Consider the following 14,698-nt stretch of genomic DNA (forward strand, 5'->3'; position numbering starts at 1 on the left):
ACTGCAAATGCGGGAAACCAGAAGAGACCTACATAAGTGGAAAAACGTACTTCGCTCGTGGATAGGAAGACGCAACGTTGTGAAAATGTCAGTTCTACCCAAAGTGATCTACAGATACAATGCAATCCCAAACCAAATTCCAATGGCATTTTTTAATGATATGGAGAAACAAATCACCAGTTTCATATGGAAAGGGAAGAGGCCCTGGATATGTAATGCATTACTGAAGAACAAAGTGGGAGGCCTCACACTACCTGATTTTAGAACCTATTACACTGCCACACTAGTCAGAATATGCACCTAACAGGGCTGTTCTCGCTATGAATCGGGGCCCTGGTCACGCAGTGGCTAAGCGTTTGGCTGCTAACCAATAGGTCAGCAGTTTGAATCTACCAGCTGCTCCTTGGAAACCCTATGGGCAGTTCTGCTGTGTCCTGTGGGGATGCTATGAGTCAGAATCAATGAGACGGCAAAGGATTCGGGTTTGGTTTTTAGGTATGAATCCAATTATATATGTATGGAGCCCTGGTGGCACGATGATTAAGTGCTCAGCTGCTAACTGGAAGGTTGGCTGCCAACCCACCCAGCAGCTCTGTGGGAGACAGACCAGGCGATCTGCTCCCATAAAGATTAAAACCAAGACCAAACCCATTGTTGACAAGTCGATTCCGACCCATAGTGACCCTATAGGACAGAGTAGAACTGCCCTATATGGTTTCCATGGAGCAGCTGGTAGGTTCAAACTGCTGACCTTTTCGTTAACATCAGAGCTCTTAACCACTATGCTACCAGGGCTCTCCTATAAAGATTACAGCATTGGAAACTCTATGGGGCAGTTCTGCCCTGTCACATTGGGTCACAGTGATTTGGAATTGACTCCATAGTACCTAACAACAACAGCCTTCAGTATGGATTACACCTCAACATAAAGAAAACAAAAATTCCCACAACTGGACCAATAAGCAACATCGTGATAAATGGAGAAAAGATTTAAGTTGTCAAGGATTTCATTTTACTTGGATCCACAATCAACACCCATGGAAGCCGCAGTCAAGAAATCAAGAGATGCGTTGCATTGGGCAAATCTGCTGCAAAAGACCTCTTTAAAGTGTTGAAAAGCAAAGATGTCACCTTCAAGACTAAGGTGCACCTGATGCAAGCCATGGTATTTTCAATTGCATCATATGCATGCGAAAGCTGGACAATGAATAAGGAAGACCGAAGAAGAGTTGACACCTTTGAATTGTGGTGTTGGTGAAGAATATTAAATATACCATGGACTGCCAAAAGAACAAATAAATCTGTCTTGGAAGAAGTACAACCAGGATGCTCCTTCAAAGCAAGGATGACGAGGCTGCATCATACATATTGTGGACATGTTATCAGGAGGGATCATGCTTGGTAGAGTACAGGGTCAGCGAAAAAGAGGAAGATGCTCAGAGATGGATTGACACAGTGGCTGCAACAATAGCCTTAAGCATAACAGTGATTGTGAGCATGGTGAAGAACTGAGCAGTGTTTTGTTCTGTAATACGTGGGGTGGTTATGAGTTGGAACCAACTTGATGGCACCTAACAACAGCAGCAACAATAACAATATGTATATAAATATAAACAATGATTGCTTTCATACCTAGAGCAGCCCCAACACGGTATAAAACATGCATACAGATCCCTTGGAGTTCCTGTTAAGTTCGTATTCTGACTCAGCAGGTCTAAACAGCTCCCGGGTGATGCTGGTGCTATGGGTCTATGAACCCCATTTAGAGGAGCTAAAGAATAAGGACTGTTCTCCTTCCCAATCTTCTCTGCTCATTCTTCTTTCTCAGTTGAATTCTGTAATAACTCAAGGGAAATTAAAATTGAAGTGTAATGCTATATCCCTAAAGTCAGATCTGTGGTGGTGATGGTGGGGTGCACTTATATTTCTAAAAGACTGTGAAAAAGAGGAAAATTCTTTTAAACATTTGCAAATCTTGTCTCTGGTTGACTAAGTTTTTATTATGACTTAGGTTCCAAGAATTCATACTACTGTCAATTCGCTACCTCCCCTCTTTAAATATAACTTGTAAGTGATTAGGTAGCTGGTCGTTAGCACTTTGATTTAAGTTTGCATAAGAAGCAGGTATTTTTGAAGGTGATATGTCAAGTGACTTTTACATATTTTGCAAGTTCCATAAACTGACCTTTCATGAATTGAAGGAAGGTGCTTAGGCTTGTATTATTTTCTCCAAAGCCAACACATTTACCCCTCTGGGCCCCATGATCTGCAGTGCCTCAGGATCACCAGCTCCTAGATATGAACTCTCCAGGTGAAATCACACTATGTAATGGAATGACGAGGGCTTGCAGAAGCTGGGAGCGTGACTGTGGAGACGATTTGTGTCTTGGTTTTCTCTTTTTAACAATTGGATTTATTGTGTATATTTGCTACTTTTTATATTCATAAAGGAATTTAGAAGCCTGTATTTGTTAAAAGAGATGGCATCTAAATAACACGCGGATTTTGCTGGTTTTCTGTTGATATTGCGTTAACACACAGGAGTCAGTCAGTTGTTAGTGTCACTGAATATCCTAATCAAGAATAACTAGGAGTAGCTGGGCGTGGGAGTAGGGGGTGAGTATTTAGGGACAATAGTCAAATCTACCTAGCTTTTTTTCTTTTAATTTTTTTTGTAAGTGCTAATTTACTATATGGTTACCAAAAACCAAACGCGATGCCATCAAGTCGATTTCGACTCATGGAGACACTGTAGGACAGAGTAGAACTGCTCCGTAGGGTTTCCAGAGAGTGGCTGGTGGATTCAGACTGCCCAAATGCTGTGTTTCTATTTCTTGATTTCTTAGCCTTAGATAGTATCAGTTTTGGATACCAGACAATGAAATTTAGGTTCCTTCTTCTACCTCCCACCTCCCTTTCCCTAACTCCTGATTTCTGTTCAGTGTGTTGCTATGTTCATATTGTCAGCATTTAGAACATTCCATTCTGTCACTATAATGAGCTCTTCCTTACTCTGTGTAGAGATCAATTCTAGATATTTAATCCCCACTCAGAAAAAAGTATTTGCAGTGTTATGATTATGTAGACATTATTCGCTGCAGTGTAGTTGGACCCATAACGAAGGACTTAGAAAATGATTGATCAGACGAATGATCTGTTGAAAGCTACATTTTAAGACTTTGAACCTGGAAGAGCTATATCGGATGGAACGAAGCAAGAGGCAACAGAAGAGCAGTCATCTAACAAAGAGCCTGAGCTGATTCTCTGTCAGGTGTGTGATGGGCTGTCAGGACACAAAGATGATTGAGACCCAGTCACCACCCTCAAGGAGCTCACAGTGTGAACATGGAAAACTAGTTGCTTTGCCCAGTGAACCTGTTAATTAAGACAATTTTTAAAAATATACAGAAGTAGTCTGTTAAAAATATACAGAAGTAGTCTGTTATATGGGTTTAAAACCTGTAATTTAATGGGTTGCCATGGCTAAAGATATTTAGATGATCAGTTTTTAATCATCTCAAATATTGTATTATTCTGAAGAGCCAGAATGTTCTGTCATCTTGTGCAGCATGTATTAAATGCTTAAAAAAAGTAGTCTTAGATGAACCGTATTATATGTAAATTATATTTCGATAAAGATATTTTTAAAAAGCAAACCGAGTAATCTCAGTGCATCCATGGACTCTCATTTGATTGTGTATTCTTTTCTGTGTATTATTTACAAAAAAAAAAAAAGACCCACTGCGTGAAAAAAGTGATACATCAGTTTTATGTAAATGATTTATTTTGGTGGAACACACCTGTAATTTATATCCTACTGTTTAATTATTTTGGGGAAGATATGAAGAATGCAGCATCAGAATTGGAGGAAGACTCATTAACAACCTGTGTTATGCAGTAATAACACAACCTTGCTTGCTGAAAGTGAAGAGGGCTTGAAGCACTTACTGATGAAGATCAAAGACCACAGCCTTCAGTACAGATTACACCTCAACATAAAGAGAACAAAAATTCTCACAACTGGACCAATGAGCAACATCATGATAAATGGCAAAGAGATTGAGGTTGTCAAGGATTTCATTTTACTTGGCCCCACAATCAACACCCACTGAAGCAGCAGTCAGGAAATCAAAGGACACATCCCATTGGGCAAATCTGCTGCAAAGGACCTTTTTAAAGTGTTGAAAAGCAAAGGTGTCACTTTGAAGACCAGCGTGCGCCTGGCCCAAGCTGTGGTGTTTTCAGTCACTTCATACGCATGCAAAAGCTGGATGATTCATAAGACCAAAGAATTGACGCCTTTGATTTGTGGTGTCGGTGAAGAACATTGAATATACCGTGGACTGCCAAGAGAACAAGTAAACCTGTCTTGGAAGAAGTACAACCAGAATGCCCCTTGGAAGCAAGGATGGTCAGACTGCATCTCACGTGCTTTGAACATGTTATCAGGAGGGATCAGTCCCTGGAGAAAGACACCATGCTTGGTAAAGTAGAGGGTCAGCGAAAAAGAGGAAGACCCTCGACAAGATGGATTGACACAGTAGCTCCAACAATGGGCTCAAGCATAGAAACGATTGTGAGAATTGAGGATGGTGCAGCACCAGGCTGTGTTTTGTTCCGTTGTACACAGGGTGGCTGTAAGTCAGAACCAACTCGATGGCCCCTAACAACATCAAGAGTTGGATTTAGGCTTGTCTGATCTTACTTTTAGTAAACTTCGTCCCCATCAGTTGCTCTATATCTTATTTTTGGTAATGAGTACACATGAATTGGAATACACTGTTTACTGGTGGTGCAGTGGTCAGAGCTATGGCTGCTAACCAAAAGATTGGCAGCTCAAATCAACCGCTACTCTTGGAGCAGTTCTACTCTGTTCTGTAGGGTTGGTATGAGTTGGAATCGACTTGAAGGCAATGATTTTTTTGTTTTTACTAAAACTACTTGTTTTAAAATAACAATCTATTGGTAAAATTATTAATTGTAAATGGACATTTTTCTTTCTGGAAGCATTTTTTGAGCAGTCATATAATGGAGAAATTGGGGAGTATAGGCAATTAATATCTTCCAGCAACACTCATTTTAGTACCATAGAATATTTACAAACCATTTTTAAAAATTCGTTTTCCAACAGACTTAACCAAGGATGAAAGATCCTAGTTGGGAAAACTTTAAGGTTGCCTCTGCACTCAGCTTTCTATTAATAGTTTTGTTTCCCATTAAAAATTCTTTATTTAGTATATTCTCTCATTCAGACAGAAAATAAACTTGATAAACATAGATTGTTTTAAAATATCGTAGCAATGGTTTCTTCATAGGTAATTTGATTAGCAGAGTGAAAAATACAGAAAGGGCAAAGTGTTACTAGAAATACGACATTATTTCTAACAAAATTTCAGGAGGATCTTGATGATCAAAATTCCTTTTATCTTAGAAGTTTTGCATGTATGGTTTTATCTCTTCAGAGACCTCTACCAATAAGGCACCTGCGATAGGAAAGAATTTGCCACTGCAGCCTTGGGGACCATCTCTTGGTGTTTCAGTGCTTCTCTGACAAAGCCCACATTTAAAAAATCAAGACAGATCATCCCATATTACTTAGATACATTATAAATTCTAAGGATAAACACTGCAATTGAACTGATGGACGGGAAAAAAAATCATAAATCCTTAGACTAACCAAAGCAGCCCTTCAGAAACTATTTGAATTTCATAAAAGTATGAAGTATTAACACAGAGGTGGAATGGCAGTTGACTTTATGAACACTTCGGAACTAAACATGAAATTTCAAGTTGTGACGTGGAGCTATTTTGTTCCTAGGCTACACTCCCTCACCATATAAATAGCAACTAGCTACTGGTTTCTTAAAGCCAAACTAACGATGGTTTAAAGATCAACATTGTCCTTTGCCCTATCCATGATTCAAAATGGAGGACTCTTCCTATGTCTTGATCCTTTTTCTTTTAGCTTAAGTGAGCCCTGAAAAGGACAAAGACTGTTGAGTGAAATTATCTCCTGGAGTGTCATCTCGTTAGTCTAGATATCTTTGATAATGACGGGAGCTTTTGATTCAGCCAGGTTCCAACAGAGGTTCCAAGTCAGTGTCCTGTAAGGTTTCTGTGCTCCTGGAGAACATCATGCAAACGTCTTCTTGGTGGCTGTGAACCTCCCCATGTACTTACCATAGCCTTCTAGTTCTCTAGGTTTCTTTGTCTCAAAAAGACTGCCTTCCACAGCGAGCAGACAGATCTGGGCATCACTAAGGATGCATGCTGAGCTCAAGAGAGTTCTCTTCCAGACACAGAACGTTGAGATGAGGACAGCAAGATACCATCAGTGAGATCTGAGATACCTGGTTCTGGTTGAGGCTGAGTTCCATGATCTGAAGCTCCCCCACTATATCACGTATACTCTGAATCTGGTTCTGAGAGAGCTCCATCACATCCAGGTGCCATAGGCTATCCATATCCAGGTTGGTTCCCAGAGAGGCTCAGCGTCTTGAGAGCGGAGAGTTGCCCAAAGGGCCATGGTAGCTGTACCAGGTGATTGTTGTTTAGGCTTAGTATTTCTAGTTTTTTCAGATTGCACAGCACATCAGGTAGAACAATTAGTTTGTTGTTGAGGGAGAGGTTCTTCAGCAGAGTGGACTTCCCTATCAGGATAGGCTGAGGTCTCTTGATGTTCTTGGACAAGTCGACAGTCCTGAGGTTGCTCGTCAGCGTCTGCAACTCTGAGGGGAACTTGGTCAGCCCACAGTCTTTGAGCTGAAAGACACCCGTTTTCTGCTTGGTCTCCACATGAATGTGGAGGCCACTGTTCCCCATCCTACCCCTCACCTCACAGTCTGCTCGGCAGAGGAAGACCCAGAGCCCCTCCATTAATGCTTTTCGATAAACAAAATTCCAGAGCATATGCGTATATATATATAGTTTGCGTGTGTGTGTGTGTGTGTGTGTGTGTGTGAGAGAAAAGAGTCAGTTAATTTTTAAGACCTTAATTCTACCCTATTTATTTCACGGTGTTGGTTTATTTCCTTGTAAGATTATATTTCGAAGTAAGAGGACGTTACCCTGAACTAATAACTCAGTCTTCACTAAGTAAACTTCACGTTTCATTGACTATCAAAATACTCTTTTGTATGGTAGTAATGGTGATACCCACATATTTTGTATTAGTTCTTTTGACATATTCAAAAATAATGAGATGAAAGGCAGGTCGGTGAGCCTGACTACAGCTGCAATTGCTTCTACTTTTCCTGATGACTTTATGATAGGTTCTCGTAGACTAGAGAGCCTGGATGGTGCAGTAGTTAAGTGCTCGGCTACCAACTGAAAGGTCAGTGGTTTGAACCCACCAGCTGTTCTGTGGAAGAAAGATACGGCGGTTTGCTTCCGTAAAGATGTACAGCCTTGGAATCCCTATGGGGACAGTTCTACTGTGTCCTACAAGGTTGCTATGATTCAGAATTGCGTGACAGCAACGGGTTTGGTTTTGTTTTTTTTTGTGATAGACTTCTGAGTATTGAGGCTGGCTTGATTTGACTTCTATAGACTAATTCATATTCCCATTTTGTCTTCTTTCCAAATGTCTCCTCCCTGCTCACTCTCCCATACCTCACCACTACCTTCATCTTGAGATTCCACCCCTAAAAAAGAAAAAGGAAAAAAAAAGCCCAAAGGGCAAAATCATCAAGAATAAAATTGCTCTTTCAAGTGATCAGATTTCCCAAGAAATCAGAGTACTACTAGAGATCATAAGTCATAATCTGTTCCTTTCCTTTGGGCAGAGCCAAGCTCATGGGACTGCTCTATTTTTAAACATCTCCAGTGAAAGAGGGATCGTAATCATTGCAATATTTCACAACCCTCTCTCTCAGGAAATTCTTTTATGCAACTTAAATAATGCATGCATCAGTTTAAGCTTGTATTTTTTTGTCAGTGAATATGAAGCAGTCTTACTTTCCCTTGTATAAAACATTTTCATTGTATTTGAAGACTTACTCTAATCGTGCCCCACTGATATATCTCAGTTTTTACAACAGTTTTTTGCAACGCTTTTAATCATCTTTATCTCTCTCCATTAAATATGCTGTAGTCTTCCGTTCCTTTTGTTTATGGGATTCAGAATGTGTGCTGGACATCTAGGGAGAGGCTGACTAGTGGTAAGTATAGGGCCATATTATAACACAGGCCCTTGCGAAGTGTGATACCCCCTTGCAGTAAACAATGTGGCCTTTGTTCCTCGTTCCTGAGAGCCAAACCAACATCCAGACCAGTGAGTCGGGCCTCATTAGATAGAGGGATGACCTGAGTGCCCATGTTATGGCCATATGGTGAGGCCAATAAAGGCCTTGGAGGACATGCTCAGTGGAGCTTCCTGGTTGGTGAGAGTGAACATCTACTCTTGGGAGGGTAAACCCCTCCTCCTGGGGACATAGAAACTCTGCATGGAGACCCTTCCCCTACTTCACCCAATGGTGTTTGTGTCCTTTTTTCTGCTAGTTTAAAGATAGCCCTTTCCCTGGAGGTTGTGAGTCAATCCAATGGATTATCAGACTTGAGAAGCAGAGAAGGGACTGGTACCAGCTGACATAACCCTGGGTGAATGGGGATGAGAGAGAAAGGGCTGTGCTGCATCTGGGGTGTGGACTGACCAGGGAAGGGAAGTTGAGATTTCTAAGAGATGCAGTTGTCACGTGGAGTGGGATTTGTTATCCACCACACGTTTGGTATCAGATCAAAACCTCATACCAGATGTGCAGTTCCAATTCATAGCAATCCTATAGGGCAGAGTAGAACTGCCCTATAGGGTTTTATGTTCTAATCTTTATAGAAGCAGACTGCCACATCTTTCTCTTGGCAGAGCACCTGGTGGGTTCAAACCGCTGACTACTTTTCAGTTAGCAGCCAATTACTTAATCACTGCACCACCAGGGCTCCTCTTTGGCATCAGAGGTGAGGCATTTAGTTTCCCTGGACTGGTTTGATATAGTTGGTGATGAGGATGGGACTTGCTTGAGTGTTCTTCACTTTACAAAGCTCTACATTGCGTACACCCATTTCTGTACATCAGTGATGGATTTCCTTTTAGAAAGTAACCATCTTTCTAGGCATTAATTTCCATATTTCTGGACTTCAAATTTCTTACTTTTCCAGTTTTACCATTCTAAAGTTCTCTTGACAATTGACAGTGTAACTTGTTTTTCACTGTGATGTTTTTGTATCTTTTCCTCCATACATTGTCACATATCTGGTATATATGGCCATTTCTAAATTCTTTTTTCCTATGTGCCACCATCGGCTTATTCTTTTAAACGTTTTTATATTGAAGTAAAATTTATGTTTGTGAACTGCACGCAGATATAAATTTATATCTGTGAAATCATAAGTGCACAGTCCAATGAGTTTTGACAAATGTATACACCTGGATAACTAACATCTCAGTCAAGATACAGAGCATACTCTAAATCTCAGTAAGTTTCCCGTCTCCTTCCCTACTCCTCATAGGCAACCACTGTTCTGATTTCTCTTACAATAGGTTCGTTTAACCAGTTCTTTGGAATGTCATGTAAATGTAATTAGACAGTACTTCTGGATTTTTTTTTCACTCGTGTATCAATAATTCCTTTTTTTTTTTTATGGCTGAGTAGGATTCCATTGTTTATCCGTTCAGTTGATGGGCATTGAGTTGTTTTCATTTTTTGGTATTATGAATAGTGCTGCGATGAACATTTTTATATAAATTTTTGTGTGGGTGTATGTTTTCATATCTCTTGGCTAAACACCCAGGAATGGAATTGCTGGCTCATAGAATAGGTATTTGTATAACTTTATAAGAAGAAACTGTCAAGCATCTTTTTCCAAAGCATTTGTACCGTTCCACTAGCAATGTGTAAGAGTTCTAGTTGCTTCACATCTTTGACCACGTTTGTTGTTGTCAGGTTTTTTGGTTTTTGTTTTAAATTTTAATCACTCTTACGGGTAGAAGGAAACCCTGGTGGTGTAGTGGTTAAGTGCTGTGGCTGTTAACCAAGAGGTCAGCAGTTTGAATCTGCCAGGTGCTCCTTGGAAACTCTATGGGGCAGTTCTACTCTGTTCTATAGGGTCGCTATGAGTCGGAATCAACTCGATGGCAGTGGGTTTGGTTTTTTTGTAATGGGTAGAAAGAAACCCTGGTAGCGTAGTGGTTAAGAGCTATGGCTGCTAATCAAGAGGTCGGCAGTTTGAATCCACCAGGTGCTTCTTGGAAACCCTGTGGGGCAGTTCTACTCTGTCCAGTAGGGTTGCAATGAGTTAGAATCGACTCAACAGCAGTGGGTTATGGCTTTTTTAATGAATATAAAATAATATTTCATTGCAGGTTTAATTTAAATTTCTGTGATGACTAATGATGTTGGGCACCTTTTAATGTATTAAATGGCTATGCATCAGTCTTCCTTTTTGAAGTGTCTGTTCGTGGTGGTGTAGTGGTTAAGTGCTATGGCTGCTAACCAAAAGGTCGGCAGTTCAAATCCGCCAGGCGCTCCTTGGAAACTCTGTGGGGCAGTTCTACTCTGTCCTTTAGAGTTGCTATGAGTCAGAATCGACTCGACAGCAACGGGTACGGTATGGTACGGGTTCAAATCCTTTGCCCATTTTTAAATTGAGTGTTTGTTGTTGATTTGTAAGGGTGCTTTACATTTCCAGATTCGAGTTCTTTGGCAGGTAAATGTATTGTGAATATTTGTCCCAGTCCGTGACTTTCGTTTTTATTTTCTTCACTGTGTCTCTTGTTGATCAGGACTTTTAAACTTTGATGAAGTCCACTTGATCAGTTTTTATAGTTATTGCTTTCCTAACCTCTTTAAGAAATATTTGCCTATCCCATCACTAAAATAGACTGCTGTGTTTTCTTCGGGAAGCCGTACAGTTTATGCTTTTACATTTAATTCTGGGATTCTTCTCAAATTAATTTTATATATGGTGAGAGGTAAGGGCCAAGACTCATTTTTTTCCCTTTCTCCAATTAAATTGCCTTTTCACCTTTGTTGAATATTAATTGACTGTGTAAGTGTGGGACTGTTCAGTGTTGTTTTAATTCTGAAATTGTGAACTATCTTTCACATTTAATGTCGTGTCTAAGTTATGTGAATATACTCTCAGACGAATACTAATGAAAACACTGGACAAGAAAATTAAAGCTGAGCAATCGAATTAAAACGAGGCCTTCCCTATTTAATATCAAACCTCCCTATTTAATATTAAAACTTGCTTCCGCACACCCTGTCCCTTTGTATTTCTTATTCTCCTTAGGGATAGGGACCTCTATAAGGATAAGACAGGATGCTTTACAGAGTTCCTGGCACATGGTCATTCCTCCCGTCTGTTTCTCCCCGACTCGTCAGGATCAGGTGGAGCCCTGGTTACTCAGTGGTTAAGAGCTTGACTGCTAACCAAAAGGTTGGCTGTTCAAATCCACCAGCTGCTCCTTGGAAACCCTGTGGGGCAGTTCTGCTCTGTCCTGCAAGGTCACTGTGAATCGGAATTGACATGACGGCAACGGATTTGGTTTGGTTTTCAGGATCGGGTGGGTGATTTGAGGCAAAGGCAGTGCAGTTTCTTTGCTGGGAATCAAACTGTTTTCCAAACATAGGTACAAACTTAGCTTTTTACCAGGAAATATATACCCCATAGTGTCATGAGCCCTCCAAATGGTAGCTTAAGTTACTGTAGGGAATTTTCCTGGTAGGTTTTCCTACTCTTTGCAAAACAGTTATTGGAGACCCTGGTGGCATAGTGGAAACCGTGGTGGTGTAGTGGTTAAGTGCTACAGCTGCTAACCAAGACGTCGGCAGTTCGAACATGCCAGGCGCTCCTTGGAAACTCTGTGGGGCAGTTCTACCCTGTCCTATAGGGTCGCTGTGAGTCAGAATCGACTTGACGGCAGTGGGTTTGGTTTGGGTGGGTGGCATAGTGGTTAAGTGCCATGGCTGCTAACCAAAAGGTTGGCAGCTTGAATTCACCAGGCACTCCTTGGGAACCATTTGGGGAGGTTCTACTCTGCCCTGTAGGGTCGCTATGAGTTGGAATGGACTCGATGGCAATGGGCTTGGGTTGGTTTTTTTTTTTAATCTTAATTATTATGATTCCTGGCCAGTGCACCTCCTGAGCAGCCACCACCCCTCTGTCACGGGTGACTTGCATGTTGCTATGCTGAACAGGTTTTAGTGGCGCTTGCAGACTGAAAAGGACTGGGAAGAAAGGCCTGGCAATGTACTTCTGAAAAGCAGCCAGTGAGTCACGACAGTCTGATCCGGAACTAATCACAGTGATGGCGCAGGAGCAGGCAGCGTTTGGTTCTGTTGTGCGTGGGGTCTCCATGAGTTGGTGGCCAACTCCACGGCAGCTGACGATAACAAGAACAACAAACCTTATTATTAAACGTGTGGTGAAACAGAACATTAATATTCAGTCCAATGAGTGATATGAATTTCCTGCATTCATTTCAGTGACCGCATTCTCCCTAGCTATCTCCCTGATAGCTGTTCGTAAGGTTTGTTTTCTTTAATGATTTGTCTGTCTGTTGGGTACTGCCTTAAGGCCATCCAAGTAAAAAACTATGTATCAGCTACATGAGTCTTTCCTCATAACCACTAAATGAGTTTGTAAGAAAAACATCTGTTTGCTGTGATTTGCTACATAACTTCACATTTTTCAGATGCCATCTATGTGCTAAATACAAAACACGCAACTGCCCCTTTCTAAAATATGTTGTTTTTAGATATGTTTCTGGTGCACCTTCAGGTGCACACTAGTGAACAGTACCAACTAGCTCAGATTTTCCCAGGTTTTTCTATAGCACTTTCCTGTGTCCCAGGCTTCTCAGCAACCTTAGGGGATAGGAAATGAAATTCCTCCTTCAGTATTTTCACTCCTTCCATGTCTCAGTATCAAGTACCCAGCATATGCTCTGTACTGTAGTAGGCATGGTGACACAGTAGTTAAGAGCTTGGCTGCTAAGCAAAAGGTTGGCAGTTCAAATCCACCAGCTTCTCATTGGAAACCCTGTGGAGCAGTTCTGCTCTGTCCTGTAGGGTTGCTATGAGTTGGAATCGACTTGACGGCAATGAATTTGGTTGATTTTGCTAGTAGGCACTAAGGACAGTTTCAAAAAGATAGAGTAACAGCATTTGAGGAGTTACTATTCATGAAGAGTACCTTCAAAGATGGTGAACCACACTATCCATAGAATCGTCTTTCCTTTGGATTTGGTATTTTTCCACTTAGCCATCCACATCTTAGCACCCAGCCCACCAGAGACAACCTTTAGTTTTTCGTTTATTCGTCCAGCAAGAATTTATTCACAGACACTGAGGTAGGTGCTTGTAATATAAAGATGAATATCACATGGTCCCAGACCTCTAGGAAGTTCAGGTCTAGTAGGAGGAGACAGTTTTGTAAACTGAGAGTTGTAATTCAGTGAAATAAATATCATGATAAAAGTATGCATAAGACATTCCAGGTGTACATGAGAGCAACACCATCTCCTGGACTGGGTGGTGGGAGGTTAGGAGAATCTTCCCCCAGAGGGCAATGCCTGATCTGAGTCCTGAAGGACATGTGCTGGTTACATCTGGGAAAAAGTCCGTCATTTTGAATTTCACAAGAATCAGATCTCTGATCTTGGCCTTATTGACACCTGATTCCAAGCATCAGAGCAGTGGTCTAGACAGATATAAAAATGCAAATGAAAGAAATGCAACATAAATTATCAGCTGTAGGTGTATGAGGATGTATATACAAGTGCTGGGGACTCAGGTGGGGAGGTGGAAAGAGAGATGGAATGTTCTGGATGAATGTTGGTTGGGGAGGAATGGCATGTTTCAGGTTGGAGGTGATGACAGCAGGCTGGTTTGCTTGCTGGGAGTGGAAAATATGAGGTGGAACGGTCAATTCAAATGGAGGGCCATAAAACTCATGATTTAGAACATTAACTTGATTTAAGAGGTAATTGGGAACTATCTCCAGATTGTAAAGACATAGGTGATGTGGACAAGACCATGCTCCAGGAATTATTCTTGCTACTGTGGTTGTATTCTCCTGGCTCTCTTCCTACCTCTGTAGTTGCTGGTTTTTTCTGTCCCCTAAATACAGGTATTTCCTAAATGATGCCCTGTAGTCCTCTTCTCCTGCTACAACATTGCCTTTCATCCTGTGCCCCTAGGCTGTCCTGGAGAGTAGGAGGAGGAAACCAAGGAGGTGGGGCCTTAATCCCCACAGGTGCGCACTGATCTTTTCTCTATATTGTAGTTCCTGGGTGGGGGCAGGGATTAACAAAGGGTCTCATATCTTGTTGTTTTTTTTTTTTTGAAAGCTCAGCCAAGGGAAATTGGTGAGAAAGCTACTGCCTAGTCTCTTCTTCCTTACCCCTAGCATTTTGATTTTGTTTGTTTGTTTCCCTCTCTTTCTCAAATTATTACCAATGCCAAAACAAAGCTGAAAACTATAACTGCCTGATAGCTGTTCAGTCAAGAGTTGGGATAGAAACTGAGAATAGGTGGATTTGTGGAGTTTTAAGCAGGAGCTGATTGTGTACGGGGGGTGGATAGAGAGTGATGGAGTGTGTGCAGGAGCTGAGTGTGTACGGCAGGTGGATAGTGTGTGTGTGCAGGGGCTGTGTGCACAGGGGGTGGATAGAGCCTGTGTGTGGGAGTTGAGTGTG

At 41.4% G+C, this 14,698-nt stretch overlaps 1 protein-coding gene and 1 pseudogene across 1 annotated transcript in view; one reads left to right on the forward strand and one right to left on the reverse strand.

Annotated features, from left to right (window-relative positions):
* The window catches only part of SH3RF1 (SH3 domain containing ring finger 1), a 206,222-nt gene that overhangs the window by 107,623 nt on the left and 83,901 nt on the right, over positions 1-14,698 (forward strand). The gene's annotated exons all lie outside the window — the stretch shown is intronic.
* LOC100676812 (leucine-rich repeat-containing protein 57-like) lies at positions 5,824-7,204 on the reverse strand (annotated as a pseudogene).

This window comes from Loxodonta africana, chromosome 21 (assembly GCF_030014295.1).
Source record: "Loxodonta africana isolate mLoxAfr1 chromosome 21, mLoxAfr1.hap2, whole genome shotgun sequence".
Lineage (NCBI taxonomy): Eukaryota > Metazoa > Chordata > Mammalia > Proboscidea > Elephantidae > Loxodonta > Loxodonta africana.